Source organism: Bombina bombina, chromosome 6 (assembly GCF_027579735.1).
Source record: "Bombina bombina isolate aBomBom1 chromosome 6, aBomBom1.pri, whole genome shotgun sequence".
Taxonomy (NCBI): Eukaryota; Metazoa; Chordata; class Amphibia; order Anura; family Bombinatoridae; genus Bombina; species Bombina bombina.
Window position 1 is genome coordinate 1160025083 of NC_069504.1, and position 26062 is coordinate 1160051144.

A 26062-nucleotide genomic window follows, 5' to 3' on the forward strand; every position below is an offset into this window, starting at 1 on the left:
GATAATAAAATATATTTGAAATCATAATAGATATAGTAAACATAATAAAATGAATACATCAGAATTAAATAAACAGAGTTATATACTTGAGAATCTGAAACTGCTTATGCCAACTATTCAACAACAAAAAAAGGTTGAAAGAACAGTAATGTCAGCCACAGATAAAGGCTGAGCTAAACTATAAACAGTACATGAATATGCTCTACTAAGGTTATATACAAACTCTAAAGAATCCTAAAAATAAGTACCAATTTCCATAGAAATAGTAGTACCGTCCCAAAAGGGAATGAGGATAAACCATTCTTTATAACATAATACAGATAGTATCTTAAATAGGAAAAACCCTCAGGAGCAAATTAAAATATTAAAATCCAGATTTTATAATAATTTACAGCTAGATTACGAGTTTTGCGTTAAGAGTGAAAAAGCATTGTTATGGCCCATAACGCTGCTTTTTCTCTAATGCCACTATTACAAGTCTTGTCAGAATAGGTATACCGCACACCTTTTTGGCCGTCACGCAACATCAGTACCGCACTTTTAAAAAGTCCTTTTTCATAGCGCTGGTATTACGAGTTTTGCAGTGAGGCTAAAAAGTGAGCGGTACAGCTTAAAACGACAAGATTCGTTCCGCCATATAAAGTCAGTAATTATGAGTTTTACATTACAAAGCTGTACCATAAAACTCATAACTAAACTGTCACAAAGTACACTAAACACCCATAAACTACTTATTAACCCCTAAACCGAGGCCCTCCTGCATTGCAAACACTAAAATAAAATTATTAACCCCTAATCTGTCGCTCCGGATATCACTGCCACTTAAAAAATATATTAACCCCTATTCCGCCACTCCCCGACATAGTTGCCACTATAATAAACCTATTAACCCCTAAACCGGCACCCTCCCGCATCGCGAACACTATTTAAAGATAATTAACCCCTAATCTGCCGTCCGCCCACACCGCCGCTATAATAAACCTATTAACCACTAAACCTCAAGCACTAGACAACGAAATATACTAAATTAAACTATTAACCCCTAAACTTCTGGCCTCCCACATCACTACATAAATATATTACCCCCTAGACCTAGCCCTAATGTAACCCTAAGCCTAAGTCTAACCCTAACACCCCCTAACTTAAATATAGTTTAAATAAATCTAAATAAAACTTACAATTATTACCTAAATAATTTCTATTTAAAACTAAATACTTACCTATAAAATAAAACCTAAGTTAGCTAGCTTAGGTTTTATTTTTATTTCACAGAAAAGTTAGGTAGACTAGTTAGCAAATAGTTATTAACTATTTACTAACTACCTAGTTAAAATAAATACAAAGTTATTGGTAAAATAAAATCTAACCTGCCTTACACTAAAAATCAACATTACAATAAAATAAAATAAATTAAATTAAATTAATACAATACAATTATCTAAATTACAAAAAATAAACACTAAATTACACAAAATAAAAAACAAAATTATCAAAAATAAAAACAAATTACTCCTAATCTTATAGCCCTAACAATATAAAAAAGCCCCCCAAAAATAAAAAAACCCTAGCCTACACTAAACTGCCAATAGCCCTTAAAAGGGCCTTTTGCGGGGCATTGCCCCAACTAAATCAGCTCTTTTACCTGTAAAAAAAAAAATACAAACAACCCCCAACAGTAAAACCCACCACCCACACAACCAAACCCCCCAAATAAATTTCTTTCTAAATAAACCTAAGATAACCATTGCCCTGAAAAGGGCATTTGGATGGGCATTGTCCATAAAAGGGCATTTAGCTCTTTTACGATGCCCAAATCCTAAGCTAAAAATAAAACCCACCCAACAAACCACTAACCCCCGATGTTCCACTTACAGTTTTCAAAGACTGGACATCCATCCTCATCCAGGCGGCAGAAGTCTTCATCCAAGCGGGCAGAAGTCCTCATCGAAGCTGGCAGAAGTCTTCATCCAGCGGCATCTTTTATCTTCATCCATCCGGCGTGGAGCGGGTCCATCTTCAAGACATCCAGCGTGGAGCATCCTCTTCTTACGGTGGTTGCTGGAAAATGAAGGTTCCCTTTAAGCAACGTAATCCAAGATGGCATCCCTTACATTCAAATTGGCTGATAAAATTATATCAGCCAATAGGAATTAAAGGGGAAACATATCCTATTGGCTGTTGCAATCAGCCAATAGGATTTAGCTTTCATCCTTTCATCCTATTGGCTGATCCAACCAGCCAATAGGATTGAGCTTGCATTCTATTGGCTATTCCAATCAGCCAATAGAATGAGAGCTCATTCCTATTGGCTGATTGCAACAGCCAATAGGATTTGTTCCCCTTTAATTCCTATTGGCTAATAGAATTCTAACCCTAACGTAACCCTAAGCCTAACCCTAACACCCCCTAACTTAAATATAATTAAAATAAATCTAAATAAAACTTACAATTATTACCTAAATAATTTCTATTTAAACTAAATACTTACCTATAAAATAAAATCTAAGCTAGCTACAATTTAACTAATAGTTATATTGTATCTAGCTTAGGTTTTATTTTTATTTCACAGGTAAGTTTGTATTTATTTTAACTAGGTAGACTAGCTAGTAAATAGTTATTAACTATTTACTAAGCAAAAACAAAAAGAAGAAGGTGCTCCAATGGTGCAGTGAAATAGAGTAAAAGTGATTCTTTCCCATAAAATCCCCTCAACTGTAGGTGGGTAGTCACAAAAGGAGTGCACTATAATGCAGTGCTATTCGCGCAGGCTGGATTGATTAGAGCCCACCAGCTAGCTCCCACAGGATTCCAAGAGACCTAAAATCTGGAATGCAGGGATCGAAAACAATGGAAGGGAACAAAAAGGACTCCAATAGTGCAGATGGTCACTAAAGTATTTAGGCACCCAAAGGTAGAACCCACTATAAATGGATACTCACATAGGCAGCGCACTATAATACAGTGCAAGTGGTGCAGGCTGGTATATCAGAGTTCACCAGCTAACTAACTCCAGTATGCAGGATCCAAAGTCCACCAGAGTAAACAGTTCCCTCAAAAAAGCTCACGAACCAAATAATGTTGAATTGAAATATCTGAAGATTTGAGATATGATTTATTAAAAAATAATGTATTAAGAACAATACAAAATCCTTTTCTGCTACGCGTTTCAAGGTGCTAGTGGCACCCTTTCATCAGTCAGCTACCTAGTTAAAATAAATACAAAGTTACTTGTAAAATAAAACCTAACCTGTCTTACATTAAAAACTAACATTAGAATAAAATAAAATGAATTAAATTAATAAAATACAATTATCTAAATTACAAAAAAAATAAACACTAAATTACACAAAATAAAAAATGAAATTATCAAAATAAAAACAAATTACTCCTAATCTAATAGCCCTATCAAAATAAAAAGCCCCCCCCCCCCAAATAAAAAAAAACCCCTAGCCTACACTAAACTGCCAATAGCCCTTAAAAGGGCCTTTTGCTGGGCATTGCCCCAAAGAAATCAGCTCTTTTACCTGTAAAAAAAATACAAACAACCCCCCAACAGTAAAACCCACCACCCACACACCCAACCCCCCAAATAAAATACTATCCAAATAAGCCTAAGATAATCATTGCCCTTAAAAGGGCATTTGGATGGGCATTGCCCTTAAAAGGGCATTTAGCTCTTTTACGGTGCCCAAACCCTAAGCTAAAAATAAAACCCACCCAATAAACCCTTAAAAAAACCTAACACTAACTCCTGACGATCCTACAGTTTTCGAAGACCAGACATCCATCCTCATCCAGGCGGCAGAAGTGTTCATCCAAGCGGGCAGAAGTCCTCATCGAAGCCCGCAGAAGTCTTCATCCAAGCGGGCAGAAGTCTTCATCCAAGCGGGCAGAAGTCTTCATCCAGACGGCATCTTCTATCTTCATCCATCCGGCGCAGAGCGGGTCCATCTTCAAGACATCCGACGAGGAGCATCCTCTTCTTACGGTCGTCGCTGAAAAATTAAGGTTCCCTTTAAGTCATCCAAGATGGTGTCCCTTACATTCCGATTGGCTGATAGAATTCTATCAGCCAATAGGAATTAAACGGGAAAAAATCCTATTAGGCTAGTGTTTTTTTATTTGGGGGGGCTTTTTATTTTGATAGGGCTATTAGATTAGGAGTAATTCGTTTTTTATTTTTGATATTTTGGTTTTTTTTGTAATTTAGATAATTGTATTTTATTAATTTAATTTAATTTATTTTATTGTAATGTTAGGTTTTAGTGTTAGGCAGGTTAGGTTTTATTGTACAGGTAACTTTGTATTTATTTTAATTAGGTAGCTAGTAAATAGTTAATAACTGTTTACTAACTAATCTACCTAGTTAAAATAAATACAAACTTACCTGTGAAATAAAAATAAAACCTAAGCTAGATACAATATAACTATTAGTTATATTGTAGTTAGCTTAGGTTTTATTTCACAGGTAAGTATTTAGTTTTTAATAGGTATTATTTAGGTAATAAATCTATTTTATTTAGATTTATTTTTAATTAAATTTAAGTTAGGGGTTAATATATTTATTTAGTGTTAGTGATATGGGAGGCCAGAGGTTTAGGGGTTAATAATTTTAGTATAGTGGCGGCGACATTGGGGGCAGCCGATTAGGGGTTAATAACTGTAATGTAGGTGGCGGCAATTTTAAGAGCGGCAAATTAGGGGTTAATAAGTGTATTTAGGTGGTGGCGATATCGGGAGCGGCAATTTAGGGGTTAATAGTTTATTTAGGTGGTGGCAATGTTAAGGGCAGCAGATTAGGGGATAATAACTGTATGTAGGGGGCGGCAGATTAGGGGTGTTTAGACGTGGTTTTTATGTTAGGGTGTTAGCTTTAAACGTAACTTTTTCTTTCCCCAATGACATGGGGCTGCAATACAGAGCTTTTGTTCCCGCGATTGCAGGTGTTAGTCATTTTTTTTTTGCCGGATCTCTCCATTGATGTCTATGGGGAAATCGTGCACAAGCGCTTTTATTTGGGTGAGGTATGGAGATCAACGCCACCATATCGCCCGCGCAAGCCGGGTTTTTGTAAACTTGTAATAGCAGCGCTATAGGGAGGTGAAATAACGCCACTTTTGTGGTGATCGTTAATTTCCCTATAGCGCTCAAAACTCGTAATCTAGCTGATAGTTAATAGGGGGACTTGGCTCCTAAAAGCTAAAAATAACAAATTTTCCTTAACAAAGAACAAAGAATGTTCAAATGAAAAATAAGGAGATTTTTAATAAAACTGTCTCTGATACAGGATTCTTTGAGGCAAAGAAAACCTTCATCAGTAGAATAAACTTAAGCATGCTGTCGGTCAGAACAAAATTAATTAAATCTTAACAATTTTAAAAAGACCTGGTAAGTTTACTTAAAGGCATAATAGCAGTCATAACCTTTATGATAAAAGCAATAACGTGATGTTTGCAGATTAAATCAAGTACATGAACTGAGTAAGTAAAAACAGTAAATGTCATTGCACATATAGAAACATTACTAGCATAAAATAAATAAATGCCACAAAATTGAGCTGAAGAAAATAACAACAGCTTAACAATGAAAAGAACACACTTAGCTTTGTAGAATTGTGTTTCAGGGCATCACAGTTTCTAAAAATAACATTAGGCAAAATATTCAATTTCCACAATGTAACAGTTTCAGTAGATAGAAAAATAAAGATAGTATTTTTTAAAACAAAAATTAAAATAAAAAAGCAGGCATAATAGTTTTCAAAATTCATGAAAACAGCAAGCAATAGAGGGGTAAAATTACTCAATTTTGGCGCCAAGAATGACGCATTACGCAAAATGAAGTTAAACAATTTTTTGGCTCAAAACTAACACCAGGAAATGACGCAACTTGCGTCATAACAAACGCAACATCATGCCAAAACAAATAGCGTCAGCAAAGACGCAGGAAATGATGAAATACAAAAAATTGAGAAACAAGTCAAATTAGAAAAAGACTGAACCCCAGGTAAGAAAAAAAGTTTAAATAAACTTCCCAAACATTATTCCTATACTGAAACTGTTTACACTGCAAAGGGAAATACACATAGACCTGACTCATGGCAAATATAAGTAAAATACATATATTTAAAACTTTATATTAATACATAAAGCGCCAACCATAGCTGAGAGTGTCTTAAATAATGATACATACTTACTGAAAGACCCTCATCCACATATAGCAGATAGCCAAACCAGTACTGAAAACTATCAGCAGAGGTAATGGTATATAAAGAGTATATCGTCGATCTGAAAAGGGAGGTAGGAGATGAATCTCTACGACCGATAACAGAGAACCCTTGAAAAGATTTCCCGTGAGAGAAACCATAAAATCAATAGGCGATACTCTCTTCACATCCGTCTGACAAACACTGTAGGCAAAGTTCTGCGGAAACTGTTGGCGCTCTACAAATAACTGATAATAATAATAATAATAATAATAAATAAGTTTGTAAAACTGAATTGTGGGTGTGGTGGGAGGTGTATTTATAGGCATTTTGAGGTTTGGGAAACTTTGCCCCTTCCTGGTATGAATGTATATCCCATACGTCACTAGCTCATGGACTCTTGCCAATTACATAAAAGAAAAGGTAACCCTGGCATCGGATTGGGTGATAGGGGCGAGCCTTCTGAATTCAGGAAGCATGACCCTAATAAACTATCGGCTAGATTTAGCCGTCAAAACCAGCGTTAGAGGCTCCTAACGCTGGTTTTGGGCTACCGCTGGTATTTAGAGTCTTGTAGGTAAGGGTCTAACGCTCAGTTTGCAGCCGTGACTTTTCAATACCGCAGATCCCCCTATGCCATTTGCGTATCCTATCTTTTCAATGGGATCTTTCTAACGCCGGTATTTAGATTCTTTGCTGAAGTGAGCGTTAGAAATCTAACGACAAAACTCCAGCCGCAGAAAAAAAGTCAGGAGTTAAGAGCTTTCTGGGCTAACGCCGGTTCATAAAGCTCTTATCTACTGTGCTCTAAAGTACACTAACACCCATAAACTACCTATGTACCCCTAAACCGAGGCCCCCCCACATCGCTGCCACTCTATTAAAAAAATTTAACCCCTAATCTGCTGACCGCACACCGCCGCCAGCTACGTTATCCCTATTTACCCCTAATCTGCTGCCCCTAACACCGCCGACCCCTATATTATATTTATTAACCCCTAATCTGCCGCCCCCAACGTCGCCTCCACCTACCTACAATTATTAACCCCTAATCTGCCGACCGGACCTCACCGCCACTATAATAAATGCATTAACCCCTAATCCGCCTCACTCCCGCCTCAATAACCCTATAATAAATAGTATTAACCCCTAATCTGCCCTCCCTAACATCGCCGACACCTACCTACAATTATTAACCCCTAATATGCCGACCGGACTTCACCGCTACTATAATAAATGTATTAACCCCTAAAGCTAAGTCTAACCCTAACCCTAACACCCCCCTAAGTTAAATATAATTTAAATCTAACAAAATAAATTAACTCTTATTAAATAAATTATTCCTATTTAAAGCTAAATACTTACCTGTAAAATAAACCCTAATATAGCTACAATATAAATTATAATTATATTGTAGCTATTTTAGGATTAATATTTATTTTACAGGAAACTTTGTAATTATTTTAACCAGGTACAATAGCTATTAAATAGTTAATAACTATTTAATAGCTACCTAGTTAAAATAATTACAAAATTACCTGTAAAATAAATCCTAACCTAAGTTACAATTAAACCTAACACTACACTATCAATAAATTAATTAAATAAAATACCTACAATTATCTACAATTAAACCTAACACTACACTATCAATAAATTAATTAAATACAATACCTACAAATAAATACAATTAAATAAACTAACTAAAGTACAAAAAATAAAAAAGAACTAAGTTACAAAAAATAAAAAAATATTTACAAACATTAGAAAAATATTACAACAATTTTAATTACACCTACTCTAAGCCCCCTAATAAAATAACAAAGCCCCCCAAAATAAAAAAAATGCCCTACCCTATTCAAAAATTAAAATAGAAAAGCTCTTTTACCTTACCAGCCCTTAAAAGGGCCCTTTGCTGGGCATGCCCCAAAGAATTCAGCTCTTTTGCCTGTAAAAAAAAACATACAATACCCCCCCCAACATTACAACCCACCACCCACATACCCCTAATCTAACCCAAACCCCCCTTAAATAATCCTAACACTAAGCCCCTGAAGATCTCCCTACCTTGTCTTCACCACACCGGGTCTCGATCGGTCCAGAAGAGCCTCCGAAGTCTTCATCCAAGCCCAAGCGGGGGCTGAAGAGTGACGTCCATCCTCCGGCTGAAGTCTTGATCCAAGCTGCGGCTAAAGAATTCCATCTTCGGGCAGAAGTCTTCATCCTATCCGGGCAGAAGAGTAGATCCGGACCGGCAAACATCTTCATCCAAGCCGCATCTTCTATGTTCTTCCATCCGATGATGAGCGGCTCCATCTTGAAGACCTCCGGCGCGGATCCATCCTCTTCTTCCGACGACTAGACGACGAATGAAGGTTCCTTTAAGGGACGTCATCCAAGATGGCGTCCCTCAAATTCCGATTGGCTGATAGGATTCTATCAGCCAATCGGAATTAAGGTAGGAAAATTCATCGGAACAGCCAATAGAATGCAAGCTCAATCTGATTGGCTGATCGGATCAGCCAATCGGATTGAACTTGAAACTGATTGGCTGATTCCATCAGCCAATCAGAATTTTCCTACCTTAATTCTACCTTAATTCTATCAGCCAATCGGAATTCGAGGGACGCCATCTTGGATGACGTCCCTTAAAAGAACCTTCATTCGTCGTCTAGTCGTCGGAAGAAGAGGATGGATCCGCGCCGGAGGTCTTCAAGATGGAGCCGCTCATCATCGGATGGAAGAACATAGAAGATGCGGCTTGGATGAAGATGTTTGCCGGTCCGGATCTACTCTTCTGCCTGGATAGGATGAAGACTTCTGCCCGAAGATGGAATTCCTTAGCCGCCGCTTGGATCAAGTCTTCAGCCGGAGGATGGACGTCACTCTTCAGCCCCTGCTTGGGCTTGGATGAAGACTTCAGAGGCTCTTCTGGACCGATCGGGACCCGGTGCGCTGAAGACAAGGTAGGGAAATCTTCAGGGGCTTAGTGTTAGGTTTATTTAAGGGGGGTTTGGGTTAGATTAGGGGTATGTGGGTGGTGGGTTGTAATGTTGGGGGGGGTATTGTATGTTTTTTTTTACAGGCAAAAGAGCTGAATTCTTTGGGGCATGCCCCGCAAAGGGCCCTTTTAAGGGCTGGTAATGTAAAAGAGCTTTTCTATTTTAATTTTAGAATAGGGTAGGGCATTTTTTTTATTTTGGGGGGCTTTGTTATTTTATTAGGGGGCTTAGAGTAGGTTTAATTAGTTTAAAATTGTTGTAATATTTTTCTAATGTTTGTAAATATTTTTTTATTTTTTGTAACTTAGTTCTTTTTTATTTTTTGTACTTTAGTTAGTTTATTTAATTGTATTTATTTGTAGGTATTGTATTTAATTAATTTATTGATAGTGTAGTGTTAGGTTTAATTGTAGATAATTGTAGGTATTTTATTTAATTAATTTATTGATAGTGTAGTGTTAGGTTTAATTGTAACTTAGGTTAGGATTTATTTTACAGGTAATTTTGTAATTATTTTAACTAGGTAGCTATTAAATAGTTATTAACTATTTAATAGCTATTGTACCTGGTTAAAATAATTACAAAGTTGCCTGTAAAATAAATATTAATCCTAAAAAAGCTACAATATAATTATAATTTATATTGTAGCTATATTAGGGTTTATTTTACAGGTAAGTATTTAGCTTTAAATAGGAATAATTTATTTAATAAGAGTTAATTTATTTTGTTAGATTTAAATTATATTTAACTTAGGGGGGTGTTAGTGTTAGGGTTAGACTTAGCTTTAGGGGTTAATACATTTATTATAGTAGCGGTGAGGTCCGGTCGGCAGATTAGGGGTTAATAATTGTAGGTAGGTGGAGGCGACGTTGTGGGGGGCAGATTAGGGGTTAATAAATATAATATAGGGGTCGGCGGTGTTATGGGCAGCAGATTAGGGGTACATAGGTATAATGTAGGTTGCGGCGGTGTACGGAGCGGCAGATTAGGGGTTAGTAATAATATGCAGGGGTCAGCGATAGCGGGGGCGGCAGATTAGGGGTTAATAAGTGTAAGGTTAGGGGTGTTTAGACTCGGGGTACATGTTAGGGTGTTAGGTGCAGACATAGGAAGTGTTTCCCCATAGGAAACAATGGGGCTGCGTTAGGAGCTGAACGCTGCTTTTTTCAGGTGTTAGGTTTTTTTTTCAGCTCAAAATGCCCCATTGTTTTCTATGGGGGAATCGTGCACGAGCACGTTTTTGAAGCTGGCCGCGTCTGTAAGCACCGCTGGTATTGAGAGTTGCAGTGGCGGTAAATTATGCTCTACGCTCCCTTTTTGGAGCCTAACGCAGCCCTTCTGTGAACTCTAAATACCAGCGGTATTTAAAAGGTGGGCGGAAAAAAAAGCCAGTGTTAGCTACGCGGGTCGTTACCGATAAAACTCTAAATCTAGGCGTATGTCTTTAAGTAGAAATCTGCGGCTTACATAAAAATAGAAATGCATGTAAATATAGATAAGCTAAAATGTATGGACACAGTCTATTCTATTACATGTCAGTTTCTGCAAACTCCCAGGATCCCAAGGGTTAACTAGATGGCATTATTGCACTACAGGCTCTGTTGAGATTGTAAGTAGATACTTGAGAGATATAAACAATAGATACCATGTGATATGAAATGGGTTTATAGGAAGGGAATGTGGTAACACTATGTAACTTTATCTACAGTATTTGTGAGGGGGTTAGTCAGAGCAGCAAGAGCAAATTATAATAAGCTGTTCGTCGTTTAGGAGTGCTTTGACTAATTAGTAGCCTGATTGGGTAAGGTAAGGGAGGTGTGAGAATCCCTATATCCAATAGGCAGTCAGACAAAGGTTTTTAACCTGCAAAGGATTTGTATTTTTAAGCAGCCGAAACCGGGCAGACACTTATTTTTGTCGGATATTGCACAGATTGTACTGTTTTTTTACCCTCAGGGTTTATACACCCTGGAAATTTCCTAATAAAGTCTATGTTTTAAACCTAACCACGGTGTTTCTGCAAGTTTTCTTATATTGTATAGATAGTACAGACTTATGCAGAATACAGACTCATGCAGACTTATACAGCCATACAGACGTACAGAGAGTACAGATTTATACAGAGTACAGACTCATACAGACTTATACAGACATACAGACTCATAAAGATGCACAGACTCATAAAAACGTACAGACTCATACAGATGTATTCAGAGTACAGATTTATACAGAGTACAGACTCATACAGACGTACATACAGACTCATAAAGACGTACAGACTCATACAAACTTACAGACTCATACAAATGTATACAGAGTACAGACTTATACATAATACAAACTCATACAGAAAACAGACTCATACAGACGTACAGACTCGTACAGACGTACAGACTCAAAGCATACAGACTCGTACAGACTCATATAGACGTATACAGACTCATGCAAAATACAGACATATACAGACGTATACAGAGTACAGACTCATACAGACGTATAGACTCACACAGACTCATACAGACTCAGACGTAAAGATTCATACAGACTCATACAGACTTACAGATTCATACAGATGTACAGACTCATACAGAATACAGACTCATACAGAGTACAGACGTATACAAAGTACAGACGTACAGACTCATACAGAATACAGACTCATACAGAAGTACAGACTCATACAGACGTACAGACTCATACAGATGTATACATAGTACAGACGTATACAGAGTACAAACGTATACAGAATACAGACTCATACAGAATACAGACTCATACAGAGTACAGACATATACAGAGTACAGACTCATACAGACGTACAGACTCATACAGAATACAGACTCATACAGAATACAGACTCATATAAAATACAGACTCATACAGACATACAGACTCATACAGACATACAGACTCATACAGATGTATACATAGTACAGACGTATACAGAGTACAGACGTATACAGAATACAGACTCATACAGACGTAGACTCATACAGAATACAGACTCATACAGACTCATACAGAGTACAGACGTATACAGAGTGTGGCAAACCTAGCCACTTCTGGACTATAACGTAAGAAAGGTTGTCTATAGGCTGTATATTGTGCTATGTAGATGTGACAGACCCTTCTGTCAGCACTGAAAGAGTTAACTGTGTTCAGCTTTAGCCTCAGCTATTATGCACTGTCATTAATGTTATTGATACACAGTCCATTGTTTAATCAACCTCAGAGAGCAGACCCTAGATGATAAGGAAAGCCAAGTGTGTGTCTGTGTTTAAATTGTTATCAGCTTGAGCAAGGTATTCTATTGTATCATGTAAAAGGGCATGTTCCCTCCATCTAATGTACAACATTCTTTCAACCCCCCTTCTGGGGGGGGTCAGACCTGCATAAATACTGGGCATATGAGCCTTAATAAAATTCATTCTGTTTAAAACCTGAAAACTGGCTGGGTTGTGAACTGCTGATTCCCTATGCAGGACATTGTTCCCTGGTGTTAACCCTTGGTATCCGGTTGGTACCGTTACACAGAGTACAGACTCATACAGACGTACAGACTCATACAGAATACAGACTCATATAGAATACAGATTCATACAGAATACAGACTCATACAGACATACAGACTCATACAAACGTTCAGACTCATACAGATGTATACAGAGTACAGACATACACAGAGTACAGACTGATACAGACTCATACAGAGTACAGACGTATACAGAGTACAGACACATACAAATGTATACAGAGTACAGACTTATACAGACTCATACAGAGTACAGACGTATACAGAGTACAGACTCATACAAACGTACAGACTCATACAAATGTATACAGAGTACAGACTTATACAGACTCATACAGAATACAGACTCATACAGACGTACAGACTCATACAGACATACAGACTCATACAGATGTATACAGAGTGAAGACTTATACAGAATACAGACTCATACAGATGTAGACTCATACAGAATACAGACTCATACAGAATACAGACTCATACAGAATACAGACTCATACAGAGTACAGACTCATACAGACGTACAGATTCATACAGACGTACAGACTCATACAGACGTACAGACTCATGCAGAATACAGACTCATGCAGACTCATGCAGATATACAGACTCATACAGATGTACAGACTCATACAGACATATACAGAATACAGACTCATACAGACGAACAGACATATACAGAGTACAAACTCATACAGACATACAGACTCATACAGAATACAGACATACAGATGTAAAGACTAATACAGACGTATAGAGTACAGACTCATACAGACGTACAGACTCATACAGACGTACAGACTCATACAGAATACAGACTCATACAGAATACAGATGTACAGACTCATACAGACATACAGACTCATACAGACGTAGACTCATACAGACGTATACAGAAAACAGACGTACAGACTTATACAGAATACAGACTCATACAGACGTACAGACTCATACAGAGTACAGACTCATACAGACTTATACAGAATACAGACTCATACAGACATACACAGAGTACAGACGTATACAGAATTCAGACTTATACAGATGTACAGACTCATATAGACGTACAGACTCATGCAAATGTATACAAAGTACAGACTCATACAGACGTACTGAGTCATACAGATGTACAGACTCATACAGAATACAGACTCATACAGACGTACAGACTCATACGGACGTATACAGAGTACAGACTCATTCAGACGTACAGACGTATACAGAGTACAGACTCATACAAACGTACAGACTCATACAAATGTATACAGAGTACAGACTTATACAGACTCATACAGAGTACAGACGTATACAGAGTACAGACTCATACAAACGTACAGACTCATACAAATGTATACAGAGTACAGACTTATACAGACTCATACAGAATACAGACTCATACAGACGTACAGACTCATACAGACGTACAGACTCAAAGCATACAGACTCATACAGACGTACAGATTCAGACGTATACAGACTCATACAGAATATAGACTAATACATACGTATACAGAGTACAGACTCATACAGACGTATAGACTCACACAGACGTACAGACTCATACAGACTCAGACAGACTCAGACAGATGTAAAGATTCATACAGACTCATACAGACTTACAGATTCATACAGATGTACAGACTCATACAGACATATACAGACTCATACAGATGTATACAGACTCATACAGAATACAGACTCATACAGACGTACAGAATCATACAGACGTACAGACTCATACAGATGTATACAGAGTGAAGACTTATACAGAATACAGACTCATACAGATGTAGACTCATACAGAATACAGACTCATACAGAATACAGACTCATACAGAGTACAGACTCATACAGACGTACAGATTCATACAGACGTACAGACTCATACAGACGTACAGACTCATACAGACTACAGACTCATGCAGAATACAGACTCATGCAGACTCATGCAGATATACAGACTCATACAGATGTACAGACTCATACAGACATATACAGAATACAGACTCATACAGACGAACAGACATATACAGAGTACAAACTCATACAGACATACAGACTCATACAGAATACAGACTCATACAGAATACAGACGTACAGACTCATACAGACATACAGACTCATACAGACGTAGACTCATACAGACGTATACAGAATACAGACGTACAGACTTATACAGAATACAGACTCATACAGACGTACAGACTCATACAGAGTACAGACTCATACAGACTTATACAGAATACAGACTCATACAGACATACACAGAGTACAGACGTATACAGAATTCAGACTTATACAGATGTACAGACTCATATAGACGTACAGACTCATGCAGATGTATACAAAGTGCAGACTCATACAGACGTACTGAGTCATACAGATGTACAGACTCATACAGAATACAGACTCATACAGACGTACAGACTCATACAGACGTATACAGAGTACAGACTCATACAGACGTACAGACGTATACAGAGTACAGACTCATACAAACATACAGACTCATACAAATGTATACAGAGTACAGACTTATAGAGACTCATACAGAGTACAGACGTATACAGAGTACAGACTCATACAAACGTACAGACTCATACAAATGTATACAGAGTACAGACTTATACAGACGTACAGACTCAAAGCATACAGACTCATACAGACGTACAGATTCAGACGTATACAGACTCATACAGAATACAGACTAATACATACGTATACAGAGTACAGACTCATACAGACGTATAGACTCACACAGACGTACAGACTCATACAGACTCAGACAGACTCAGACAGATGTAAAGATTCATACAGACTCATACAGACTTACAGATTCATACAGATGTACAGACTCATACAGACATATACAGACTCATACAGATGTATACAGAGTACAGACTTATACAGACTCATACAGAATACAGACTCATACAGACGTACAGACTCATACAGACGTACAGACTCAAAGCATACAGACTCATACAGACGTACAGATTCAGACGTATACAGACTCATACAGAATACAGACTAATACATACGTATACAGAGTACAGACTCATACAGACGTATAGACTCACACAGACGAACAGACTCATACAGACTCAGACAGACTCAGACAGATGTAAAGATTCATACAGACTTACAGATTCATACAGATGTACAGACTCATACAGACATATATGTGGCAAACCTAGCCACTTCTGGACTATAACGTAAGAAAGGTTGTCTGTGACAGACCCTTCGGTCAGGACTGAAAGTGTTAACTTTATTTTCTAACCACAAGTGGCTGGCTCCAGCTACAATCTAATTAATGCTTAGCATTCTATTGTTTGATCACCCCCAGAGAGAAACGCCTAAGTGATAAGGAGAGTCAAGAGTGTCCTGTGGTTGAAGTGTTTAAGTAATATAATCCTATTGTATCATGTCAAGGGCACTTCTCCCTTTTATCTAATGTACAACATTCTTTCCACCCCCATCTGGGGGGGGGGGGGTCAAAAACCTGTATAAATCTGTATGCTGCCTTCAAATAAAGTGTTATTCTGTTTAAAACCTGAAAACTGGCTGGGTTGTGAACTGCTGATTCCCTATGCAGGACATTGTTCCCTGGTGTTAACCCTTGGTATCCGGTTGGTACCGTTACAATTGGTGGCAAGCGACGGAATGAACCTTATCGCCCAGAAGAGCAACTACACAAGCCAGTAACCTCAGGAAGAGGGGGATTACTACAATACTGACTAAGATGGAAGGAGTACCAGGGACCGAAGTGAATGGAGATGGATTATTCTAAGCTAAAGAGACAAACGTAAAAGGAACTGCTAGAAGCCAGGGGAAAGATAGGCAGCAGCAAACCCAAGGCTATATTAATTGCTGAGCTGATGGAGGGAGACAGAGCTCGCAGCGCTACGCCTCCAGCAGCCATGGAGGAGACCCTATACCAGAGGGAAATGAGGACCAGGCTGGAATTTTTACCCCAACCTGTACCACGGGATATGCTATCCGTGGTAATGGCAGATGTGCAGGAGTACGTGATGGCACACAGTCCGCGGAATGCATCCTCCCGAGCAGAATCCATTTTGGACGCACTCAGCAACCCAGTAAGACCCAAAATCCCATACCATGCATTTAAAATGTTTTGTGAGGAGAAGGATGAGATTGATGGGTATTTACAGGATTTTGAGAGACTGTGCGAGTTACATGATTTGGAGCAGTCCGTATGGGTGCCGGTGCTAGCAGGCAAGCTAGCCGGTAGGGCAGCGGAAGCGTATCACGCTGTACCCAGGGAGGACAGCAAGGATTACGCTAAAGTGAAGAGAGCGATCTTGGAAAGATATGCCATTACCTCAGAGGCATACCGGCGCAAGTTTAGAGGCCTGCGCAAGCCAGAAAGAGATTCCCATGCAGAGTGGGCCCACAAGCTGGATCAAGCATCTCAGGGGTGGATACAGGCCAGCCAAGCTACCACCATGGAAGAATTGCGACAACTGATGCTGTTGGAGCAATTCTTTAACGGCTTGTCCCCAGAAGCCCAAGAATGGGTGAGAGATCGAAAACCCCTCACCTTAACCGAAGCAGCCAGATTAGCAGACCAGCATTTTGATGCCAGGAGGCACCATGGACTACAGCCTAACAACGGACGGGCTAATATACAATGCCACACCTGCAAGCAGTGGGGACATATGGCACGTGAGTGCACCCAAAATCGGAGCAGACAAGCTTGGAACCAGGTCAGACAGAACCTGGCCCCAAGGGCGGCTGCTCACCATTACCAAACGGAGCCAGCCGCTCATGAGGTGTTGAGCACCCAAGCCGAGGAACCCCTGGGAATTCTGCATGAGGTGATGTCGGTCCAGGGACTTCGGGATTCGGGAGCTACTTTAACCCTGATAGCTCCCCATTTGGTGCCGGATACAGCACCCACTGGCGGATCCGTGGCAGTACGAGGGGCAGGGGGAGCAGTATACCGATTGCCCACTGCTAGAGTGGAGTACAGACCCCCAGTCACCCCAGCAGCTGCCAGTTACCAACCCCCGGCGCACCGCTATACCACACGGCCTCCGGCCACGAACTACCCTCAGAGAGCCTGGTTCAATTCGCGGGGCTACTCACAACCTATTCGGTGCTTTGGATGTAAGCAACTAGGGCACAAAAGACCAGAGTGTCCCCTAAATGCAGCGAATCAAGCACAGTCCTGGAGAAGACCCGCTGGCGGAATCCCACATAATCCTCAGCCTGTGGCCCGCTACGTAGAGGCGCCAGAATGCTGGGGCAGCCTACATGAAGCAGACCCCGTGCAAGCTGCCCACCGGAATAACCGGCAACGGGTTAAAGTGAATGGGAAGGAGGTCAGTTGTCTACGGGATACTGGTGCTACCATGACCTTGCTTCAAGAGAACTTGGTGCCTGAGAAACAGCACACTGGAGACACTGTGGCTGTGAGGGTAGCAGGGGGCACTGTGTTCCGCCTACCTGTTGCCAGGGTACATTTGGATTGGGGAGTGGGCGCTAGACTTGTGAATGTGGGGGTCAAGAAGGACTTACCTGCTGATGTTCTCCTTGGAAATGACTTGGCCCCCCTTGTTTCTGCCTATGCTCCCATGGATCCCGCTAATGTTAACCCTGTGACTACCCAAGCCCAGTCCCTCCGGGAAGAGACGCTTCCATGTTTGGGGTGGGGGCAGTACTGAGCCAAGTTGGAGCAGATGGCGGAGAACACCCCGTAGCTTACTTGAGCCGAAAGTTGTTGCCCCGGACATCCCCAAGCCGATCCGTTGGGATCAGACTGTGTATGCCGGCTTGGTTCTGGGGGAGCATTGTGGCAAACCTAGCCACTTCTGGACTATAACGTAAGAAAGGTTGTCTGTGACAGACCCTTCGGTCAGGACTGAAAGTGTTAACTTTATTTTCTAACCACAAGTGGCTGGCTCCAGCTACAATCTAATTAATGCTTAGCATTCTATTGTTTGATCACCCCCAGAGAGAAACGCCTAAGTGATAAGGAGAGTCAAGAGTGTCCTGTGGTTGAAGTGTTTAAGTAATATAATCCTATTGTATCATGTCAAGGGCGCTTCTCCCTTTTATCTAATGTACAACATTCTTTCCACCCCCATCTGGGGGGGGGGTCAAAAACCTGTATAAATCTGTATGCTGCCTTCAAATAAAGTGTTATTCTGTTTAAAACCTGAAAACTGGCTGGGTTGTTAACTGCTGATTCCCTATGCAGGACATTGTTCCCTGGTGTTAACCCTTGGTATCCGGTTGGTACCGTTACAATATACAGACTCATACAGATGTATACAGACTCATACAGAATACAGACTCATACAGACGTACAGTCTCATACAGACGTACAGACTCATACAGATGTATACAGAGTGAAGACTTATACAGAATACAGACTCATACAGATGTAGACTCATACAGAATACAGACTCATACAGAATACAGACTCATACAGAGTACAGACTCATACAGACGTACAGATTCATACAGACGTACAGACTCATACAGACGTACAGACTCATACAGACTACAGACTCATGCAGAATACAGACTCATGCAGACTCATGCAGATATACAGACTCATACAGACGAACAGACATATACAGAGTACAAACTCATACAGACATACAGACTCATGCAGAATACAGACATACAGATGTAAAGTCTAATACAGACGTATAGAGTACAGACTCATACAGACGTACAGACTCATACAGACGTACAGACTCATACAGAATACAGACTCATACAGAATACAGACGTACAGACTCATACAGACATACAGACTCATACAGACATAGACTCATACAGACGTATACAGAATACAGACGTACAGACTTATACAGAATACAGACTCATACAGACGTACAGACTCATACAGAGTACAGACTCATATAGACTTATACAGAATACAGACTCATACAGACATACACAGAGTACAGACGTATACAGAATTCAGACTTATACAGATGTACAGACTCATATAGACGTACAGACTCATGCAGATGTATACAAAGTACAGACTCATACAGACGTACTGAGTCATACAGATGTACAGACTCATACAGAATACAGACTCATACAGACGTACAGACTCATACAGACGTATGCAGAGTACAGACTCATACAGACGTACAGACGTATACAGAGTACAGACTCATACAAACGTACAGACTCATAAAAATGTATACAGAGTACAGACTTATACAGACTCAGACAGACTCAGACAGATGTAAAGATTCATACAGACTCATACAGACTTACAGATTCATACAGATGTACAGACTCATACAGACATATACAGACTCATACAGATGTATACAGACTCATACAGAATACAGACTCATACAGACGTACAGACTCATACAGACGTACAGACTCATACAGATGTATACAGAGTGAAGACTTATACAGAGTACAGACTCATACAAACGTACAGACTCATACAAATGTATACAGAGTACAGACTGATACAGACTCAGACAGACTCAGACAGATGTAAAGATTCATACAGACTCATACAGACTTACAGATTCATACAGATGTACAGACTCATACAGACATATACAGACTCATACAGATGTATACAGACTCATACAGACGTACAGACGTATACAGAGTACAGACTCATACAAACGTACAGACTCATTCAGATGTATACAGAGTGAAGACTTATACAGAATACAGACTCATACAGATGTAGACTCATACAGAATACAGACTCATACAGAGTACAGACTCATACAGACGTACAGACTCATACAGACGTACAGACTCATACAGACGTACAGACTCATACAGAATACAGACTCATACAGACGTACAGACTCATACAGACATACAGACTCATACAGACGTAGACTCATACAGACGTATACAGAATACAGACGTACAGACTTATACAGAATACAGACTCATACAGACGTACAGACTCATACAGAGTACAGACTCATACAGACTTATACAGAATACAGACTCATACAGACATACACAGAGTACAGACGTATACAGAATTCAGATTTATACAGATGTACAGACTCATATAGACGTACAGACTCATGCAGATGTATACAAAGTACAGACTCATACAGACGTACAGACTCATACAGACGTATACAGAGTACAGACTCATACAGACGTACAGACGTATACAGAGTACACACTCATACAAACGTACAGACTCATACAAATGTATAAAGAGTACAGACTTATACAGACTCATACAGAGTACAGACGTATACAGAGTACAGACTCATACAAACATACAGACTCATACAAATGTATACAGAGTACAGACTTATACAGACTCATACAGAATACAGACTCATACAGACGTACAGACTCATACAGACGTACAGACTCATACAGACGTACAGACTCAAAGCATACAGACTCATACAGACATACAGATTCAGACGTATACAGACTCATACAGAATACAGACTAATATATACGTATACAGAGTACAGACTCACACAGACGTACAGACTCATACAGACTCAGACAGACTCAGACAGACGTAAAGATTCATACAGACTCATATAGACTTACAGATTCATACAGATGTACAGACTCATACAGACATATACAGACTCATACAGATGTATACAGACTCATACAGAATACAGACTCATACAGACGTACAGACTCATACAGACATACAGACTCATACAGATGTATACAGAGTGAAGACTTATACAGAATACAGACTCATACAGATGTAGACTCATACAGAATACAGACTCATACAGAATACAGACTCATACAGACTCATACAGACGTACAGATTCATACAGACGTACAGACTCATACAGACGTACAGACTCATACAGACTACAGACTCATGCAGAATACAGACTCATGCAGACTCATGCAGATATACAGACTCATACAGATGTACAGACTCATACAGACATATACAGAATACAGACTCATACAGACGAACAGACATATACAGAGTACAAACTCATGCAGACATACAGACTCATACAGAATACAGACATACAGATGTAAAGACTAATACAGACGTATAGAGTACAGACTCATACAGACGTACAGACTCATACAGACGTACAGACTCATACAGAATACAGACTCATACAGAATACAGACTCATACAGAATACAGACGTACAGACTCATACAGACATACAGACTCATACAGACGTAGACTCATACAGACGTATACAGAATACAGATGTACAGACTTATACAGAATACAGACTCATACAGACGTACAGACTCATACAGAGTACAGACTCATACAGACATACAGAATACAGACTCATACAGACGTGTACAGACTCATACAGACATACACAGAGTACAGACGTATACAGAATTCAGACTTATACAGATGTACAGACTCATATAGACGTACAGACTCATGCAGATGTATACAAAGTACAGACTCATACAGACGTACTGAGTCATACAGACGTACAGACTCATACAGAATACAGACTCATACAGACGTACAGACTCATACAGACGTATACAGAGTACAGACTCATACAGACGTACAGACTGATACAGAAAACAGACTCATACAGATGTACAAACTCATACAGATTCATACAAACGTACAGACTCATACAGAATACAGACTCATCCTGACGTACAGACTCATACAGACTTATACAGAATACAGACTCATACAGACATGTACAGACTCATACAGACATACACAGACTCATACGTCTGTATGAGTCTGTACGTCTGTATGAGTCTGTATTCTGTATGAGTCTGTACGTCTGTATGACTCAGTACGTCTGTATGAGTCTGTACTTTGTATACATCTGCATGAGTCTGTAAGTCTATATGAGTCTGTACATCTGTATAAGTCTGAATTCTGTATACGTCTGTATGAGTCTGTACACGTCTGTATGAGTCTGTATAAGTCTGTATGAGTCTGTACTCTGTATGAGTCTGTACGTCTGTATTCTGTATAAGTCTGTACGTCTGTATTCTGTATACGTCTGTATGAGTCTACGTCTGTATGAGTCTGAATGTCTGTATGAGTCTGTACGTCTGTATTCTGTATGAGTCTGTACGTCTGTATGAGTCTGTACGTCTGTATGAGTCTGTACTCTATACGTCTGTATTAGTCTTTACATCTGTATGTCTGTATTCTGTATGAGTCTGTATGTCTGTATGAGTTTGTACTCTGTATATGTCTGTTCGTCTGTATGAGTCTGTATTCTGTATATGTCTGTATGAGTCTGTACATCTGTATGAGTCTGTATATCTGCATGAGTCTGCATGAGTCTGTATTCTGCATGAGTCTGTAGTCTGTATGTGTCTGTACGTCTGTATGAGTCTGTACGTCTGTATGAATCTGTACGTCTGTATGAGTCTGTACTCTGTATGAGTCTGTGTATACACAGAGTTCAGACGTATACAGACGTACAGACTCATACAGATGTACAGAGAGTACAGACGTATACAGAATACAGACTCATACAGACATACACAGAGTACAGACATATACAGAATACAGACTCATACAGAATACAGACTCATACAGACATACACAGAGTACAGACATATACAGAATACAGACTCATACAGACGTATACAGACATACACAGAGTACAGACGTATACAGAATACAGACTCATACAGACATACACAGAGTACAGACTCATACAGAATACAGACTCATACAGACATACACAGAGTACAGACTCATACAGACATACACAGAGTACAAACGTATACAGAATACAGACTCATACAGACTCATACAGACGTATACAGACTCATACAGAGTACAGACTCATACAGAATACAGACTCATACAGACATACACAGAGTACAGACGTATACAGAATACAGACTCATACAGACATATACAGAATACAGACTCATACAGAATACAGACTCATACAGACATACACAGAGTACAGACATATACAGAGTACAGACTCATACAGAATACAGACTCATACAGACATACACAGAGTACAGACTCATACAAAATACAGACTCATACAGACATACACAGAGTACAGACGTATACAGAATGGGCCCCTTATCTCTCTGTTGTTTACTGAATGGGCCCCAGAAGCTTAGCATAGGAACTGGTGAGACAGTGATGTTAGTGAATCTTCAGCAATATAAACAGCAATAAAAAAATCAGAAGACAAAAACACATTATACACAGAGAGAGAGAGAACTTATACCTGTGTCTCTAAGAGATGCCACGTGAGCTCTGTGTGTTGTCTCAGAGTCTGACCCCTGTACCCTCCCTGAGGCTCTCCCCACCCTACCCTGAGATCTCCCCACCCCCTACCCTGAGATCTCTCCCCGCCCTACCCTGAGATCTCCCCACCCCATCCCTGATATCTCTCCCCACCCTACCCTGAGATCCCCCCACCCCCTACCCTGAGATCTCCCCACCCCCATCTGATAGAGCAGTCACCTCTCACCCACACGCCCAGTACAGCTTCCTCCTCCCTGAAAGCTGGCTCATTCCTTTACAGATTGCACAACACAATCTACACCAGCTTAGGGTTTGCCTTGTTTTCAGCAAACTTTTATACACACACATAAAGTAACCGAGACACAGACTAGTAACTTGCATACACTAAATACACACATATTAGTAACTTGTACACACTAAATACACACACACACCATTAACTTGTACACACTAAATACACACACACCAGTAACTTGTACACACTAAATACACACACACCAGTAACTTGTACACACTGAATACACACACACCAGTAACTTGTACATACTAAATACACACACACCAGTAACTTGTACACACTAAATACACACACACCAGTAACTTGTACACACTAAATACACACACACACCAGTAACTTGTACACACTAAATACACACACCAGTAACTTGTACACACTAAATACACACACACACCAGTAACTTGTACACACTAAATACACACACACCAGTAACTTGTACACACTAAATACACACACACACCAGTAACTTGTACACACTAAATACACACACACACCAGTAACTTGTACACACTAAATACACACACACACCAGTAACTTGTACACACTAAATACACACACACCAATAACTTGTACACACTAAATACACACACACCAGTAACTTGTACATACTAAATACACACACACCAGTAACTTGTACATACTAAATACACACACACCAGTAACTTGTACACACAAAATACACACACACACACACCAGTGACTTATATACACAAACAATAATATACACACAAAATAATACACACACACACACTAGTAACTTATACACACAAAATGATACACAAACACACCAGTAACTTATACACACAAAATAATACACACACACCAGTAACTTATATACACACAAAATAATACACACACACACCAGTAACTAGTACACATAAAATAATATACACACACACCAGTAACTTGTACACACAAAATAATACACAGACACACCAGTAACTTGTACACACAAAATAATACACAGACACACACACACCATGGTGGTCTTCACTTTAGCCATACACCTAGGCCAGGTGAGAGACATGGTGGTGGTGTTGGCATCTTACTCTCCCTCTCCTGCTCCTATCAGTACCTAACTCCATTTCCATCTCTCTGCTTTTCTTCCTTTGAAGTCCACTGCATTCGCCTGTTCTCCCCCCTCTCTCTCAGAGTGGCAGTTATCTATCGCTCCCCTGGACCAACCGCCCAATTCCTTGACAACTTTGCTGCCTGGCTTCCTTACTTTCTCTCTACAAATACACCTACCCTAATTCTGGGGGACTTCAATATCCCTATTGACAACCCATCTGCCCCTGCTGCCTCTAAACTTCTCTCACTCACTCACTAACTCCTTTGGCCTCTCACAATCCACCCTATTCCCTACCCACCGTTCTCCTATCTATGCTCTCTCTCTGATGTTGCCTGTCGACCATTTCCCATCTCTGATCACCATCTGCTCACCTTTAATCCCAATATAGATGCTAAAGTAACTTGTACACACTAAATACACACACACACCAGTAACTTGTACACACTAAATACACACACACACACCAGTAACTTGTACACACTAAATACACACACACACACCAGTAACTTGTACACACTAAATACACACACACACACACCAGTAACTTGTACACACTAAATACACACACACCAGTAACTTGTACACACTAAATACACACACACCAGTAACTTGTACACACTAAATACACACACACACCAGTAACTTGTACACACTAAATACACACACACACCAGTAACTTGTACACACTAAATACACACACACCAGTAACTTGTACATACTAAATACACACACACACCAGTAACTTGTACAC

General features: G+C 39.6%; 1 protein-coding gene across 1 annotated transcript in view; it reads right to left on the reverse strand.

Moving 5' to 3' along the window:
- MGST1 (microsomal glutathione S-transferase 1) overlaps positions 1-24015 on the reverse strand; it is a gene marked incomplete in the record, with an annotated part of 157566 nt that extends 133551 nt beyond the window's left edge. The window contains 1 exon segment of the mRNA XM_053719142.1: positions 23922-24015.
- Between the last annotated feature and the right edge of the window lie 2047 nt (positions 24016-26062).